Here is a 4,602-nt window from a genome sequence, read left to right on the forward strand (position 1 = left end):
TCCTACTTTGCTGGACAACAGTTTTTGTCCGATTGTGATATTTTTTTTTGTTCTTTGATTTTGGGTTGTCGGAAAAATACATCAATCAGTTGAGGATACGTGTTTCATGACAAACTGCATACAGGCTACACACTCTAACACGAGATGCACGAGGGCGTCAGAAAACAGAAGAGAGAGATTAGTAGGGGACTGTCTGTCCAGATTTCTTTTTTGGTCTTTTTCCTTTTCTATGGAACAGATTTCTTCTATCTGATCCCATTATCTCTGGGCTACACTCCCCCAAATATGAGGGCGATATTGAAGAGTCTTTTTCTTACAGCCCGACACTCAGAGCCTTTACTATGATCCATTGCAACAGCCTGACACCCAGAGCCTTTTTAGCAACACTTAACAAATTATTGCACGATGGAGACCTAAAGATAACAAGCATTGACAATCTTAACAAATTATTTGCTGTTAACATATCAGTGCACTGCAACAAAGTCATTTTTAGCAACACTTTGGTGGGGGAAGCCTATCTGAGCAGACTATGTTTCAGACTAATGTTTCCTATAATTATCTAGGAATCCTGCAAATGCCCTGTTAATGCCGCTGGATAGTCTTTCCGCTCCAATTCTTTTACCAGTGAACTGGGGCCATGGGATTCACTATTCTTTTACCAGTGAACTGGGGCGAATGGACTGCCACAGTGGTTGCTAGAGTTGCTAGAGATTGGCAGGGTCATCACCTCTGCAGTGAAACTATGCTCTTAACTCGAGCTACTCCTGTTATTGCTGAGGCTAATGGTTTCTTGCTTGCTGCCCATCTTGCAGAAAAAATGAATTTCAATCAGGTCATCACTGAGGGGGACATCTAATCTGTTGTTAAGGCTCTAACCGTTCATTCTTATCGAATCCCTTGGAGGGCAGCTCGTATTATTCGCCAAACCAAGACGACTGCAAATTTTCAAAAAAATAAAGCTAAAGCTTTATCCACAGAGATGTGAACTGCGTTGCGCATGCTCTGGCGGAATATGCTTTTCTTTTGGTCTCTCTAATGCCTTTCCTTTCTCTGACAACCTATCAAAAAAAAATGTTAAATGATAAGATACGATGATGAAATAATTTTAATATTAAATTTTCTACAAATTTGATTACAAAATGAGAGCCAAAACTAAAGATAATTGGCTCAAAATAAGACACGTAATCTGTTATAACACACGTAATCTCTCCATTACACGAATTCATCCAATTCAAAATCGAGTTTGATGGAAACAGGACTATCATGTTGTGATGTTGTGTCTACTCAGTCTCCCTTGAGAAGCTCACTATGACCTGTCGTTAAAGGGCCACTAACAAGAAGAGGAAAACTTGAGGTATGAACGACTGGTGGTGAGAATAGTGAGACTGACAAACCAGGGTGCACATTTCGGTGAGAAAAGAAAAAAATATTTAAAGACTCCTAATCTCCATTGGCACGCCTCTTTCTTCTTACTCTTTTTTTCAGTGGCATCAATGGCTTGCCATTGATTAGCAACAACAGCGAAACCAAGAAAAAAACATAAGGGTTAAACCATCATCAAATTGAACCCAAAATCATATATATGGATTGTATCATTAAGAAGTGATAAAGCTAAGCAACATAATAAAACTGATAAGCTTTCATCATACCATGTGTACATCATATATTGTATCATTAAGAAGTGATAAAGTTAAGCAACATAATAAAACTGATAAGCTTACTATTAAACTACGAATTTTGTACTTCTTGCAAACCCCATGGCACCGATCCTATGAGCTGGAAACCTGAGACACTGACCCTAACCTCAGTTGAAGGAGGCGATAACATGGACTTGCAGGCTGGGCACCAAGGACCCTCCCAAATGAGAATACCCAAGCCGTCTAAAATTTCTCTAACCTTCGTAGGAAAGATCCAAAAAACTGGGCCACAGGACTTTTCAGAGAAGAAAGAATTAGTGGATTCAAACGATTTAGGAACACTAAAACTCTTGACAGACACTAAAAGTTACCGACGGATATTTAAGACCAAAGAGTTGATGGAAAACGTTGTGGACATAATGAAGCTTGTAAGATTTAAGACCCTACTACTTCAACATGTCAACCGCGTTTTCCATCAATGCAAATTTGACCCTTAACTATAAGTTAGTAGTTTCCAGCTTTTAGTGTTCTAAAACGGTTAAACCACAATTTCCTTAGCATGGAGACATCTGCCATATCACATCGATAGTACCTAAAAGGCAAAGCGGGGGGATACAATATACATGTTAGAAAGGACCTACATCGGCTCATTTCTTATCTATAAAAAAGAAAAAAGTTAACCTGCCAGTGAATTTATACAACTTACTCTAAGTTCTTCTAACAAAATGACTTCCCTCCCCTAGTTGGAGGACACATGATTTCTTTTATGAGCATGTTCTTCACTGTGATGATGTGTCCGGCACCAGTATCCCCATTCGTACCAGCAATCTTCCCTTGTAGATGCATCAGGGGGTCAGGTCTGAAAACAAATTTCACAAAAATAAAAGCATTCAAAAGAAAGTATATTCACATCCTAACAGCAACCACAGAGCTGAGGTTATGATTTATTAACCAATTTTAACAGGGAGTGAGCAAAACCCACAATCAAAAGAACCAAGTAATGGCTGAAAATTTTGGTCACCCGGCATTACAAGTATCATTTACTGTGTAATCTTAACACCTCAAGTACGATTACAAAACCAGAATCAGGGGAAAAAACAAATGAGACTGCAGTTGATAACACCTTTTCATTTTTCATTTGGAAAATACTCTTTGAGGTAGTAATTGGATATCAATACAAGACAAAGGAGACCAACTTGTCATAACAGCATCCAAATAGGAATGATTTTCATAACAGTAAGAACCTCTTCATCTTAGTATAGTTAATAAAAAAATAGCATACTGATTAAGTGATTAGCGAACTAGGCCAATAGACAATAACAGTTGTAAAGTGATTAGCGAACTAGGCCAATAGACAATAGCAGTAGTAAAGTTGGTTTACATCCTCCACAATGTAACTAAATGGCCCAAAATTTAAAGGTTGGTAATCAGTAATAAACTCTAGTTGAACTATACTGGATACGGCATTATAACTTACTTGCAAACATGTGTCCCTGCAGTTCATCCCTGCATGGTTCAGTGGCAATCCTGATCGGTCTGCAAAGGAAGTCTAGATTAACAATAAAATTAAAAAGGATAAAAAGAGGTGTACAATCAATTAAAACAGGATAACCATACCTTGAATTGACCAAAAATCCCAAGAAAAATCCACTCTAATTAATCAGAAAAAAAACTGAGGTGCAGAAATTTTGGAGAGAAGAAATACATTAAATCACAATGATTTGGACTGGTGTAGGTGATTTGTGACAATGATTTAGGAATTAGCGGATTCAACAGATTCAGGAACACTAAAACCCTTCGAAACCTAAAGATTAGGGATTGTCAAATTTTTACAACCAAAGCGTTTATGGAGAACGTAGTTGATATAATGATGTTTTGTAAGATTTAAGACCTTAAAACTTCAATATATCAACTACATTTTCCATGTAATAATTTGACAATCCTTTAGGTTGATTTCTTACTGTTCCGGAATCCGTTAAACCGCTATTTCCTTAGCATCATACCATAGTACTCGAAAAGACCAAGCAGGGATATAACAGATATGTTAGAAACTAGTTAAAAAAAACAGAAGAAAAGAAAAGTAGACTGCACAAACTTCTTCTTGTAAAAGAGAATAGTTGTTTGCTCATGGACGAATAAAGGAAGAATGAAGAAATAACCTTAAAGTTAACCAGACTATAAATGTGCGTAGGTTTAAGGGTGCACACGGTACGGTTCGTCTCGGTTCCTGCCCAGACCGAGTACCTGTAACTCCCTAGGTTCGGTTTTAAAATTTTGGATCGGTACCTGTACCTTGTACCTCGGTTCCGGTACCAATCGGTACTTTCTTTCAGAATTCAAAGACATATTTTCCTGTTATTTTTTCAGATAAATTGAGTACCTGTTTTTCAATATATTAACCAATATCTCAATCAAAGAACAAATTAACAACTAACACGTAACAATAATACTAGCAAACCAAAGTTCCAAACAACCAAAGTCTTGAAAATCTGAAAAAAGAAAAAGTAGCAGTAGCACACAAACACACACAATAGTCTTAATTCTTAACCACAATGTACTGGTGGTGGCATTATCAAGTAGCAGTAGCAATGACAGAATGATTGGACAGTGGTGGCAAAATGGCAATGACAAATACAAAGTCTTGAATCTTGATCTTCTATTCCATTTCCATGGAAGCAACACTTGTTGTGGCATTATTGTTGATAGGATCAAGTAACGCTGCAAAAACAAGTAATAGCAGTTAGTAACTATTAGTCTATGTCTAATACTGCCAAACACAAGTAAAGATAGTGCTCTTTAAGTATATTCTAAGATTCAAATGACTACGTACATTTGAAGATTCAATTGACTACATGAATCAGAAATTAAACATGTATTCTAAGCATGTTATCTGAGCATAAAGAAAAGGGATGAGATTGTGTGTGGAGATTAAGCATAGGCCAGCAGGTATTTATAATTTTATATA

General features: G+C 37.0%; 1 long non-coding RNA gene across 1 annotated transcript; it reads right to left on the reverse strand.

Moving 5' to 3' along the window:
* Positions 1 to 429: 429 nt before the first annotated feature.
* LOC113361137 lies at positions 430 to 3,486 on the reverse strand. The gene is made up of 4 exons (XR_003364965.1): positions 3,255 to 3,486; positions 3,115 to 3,173; positions 2,344 to 2,496; positions 430 to 1,058 (listed from the first exon to the last, which is right to left on the reverse strand). It is a non-coding gene; the product is annotated as an uncharacterized LOC113361137 (long non-coding RNA).
* Positions 3,487 to 4,602: the final 1,116 nt, after the last annotated feature.

Source organism: Papaver somniferum, chromosome 3 (genome assembly GCF_003573695.1).
Source record: "Papaver somniferum cultivar HN1 chromosome 3, ASM357369v1, whole genome shotgun sequence".
NCBI classification, from domain to species: Eukaryota; Viridiplantae; Streptophyta; class Magnoliopsida; order Ranunculales; family Papaveraceae; genus Papaver; species Papaver somniferum.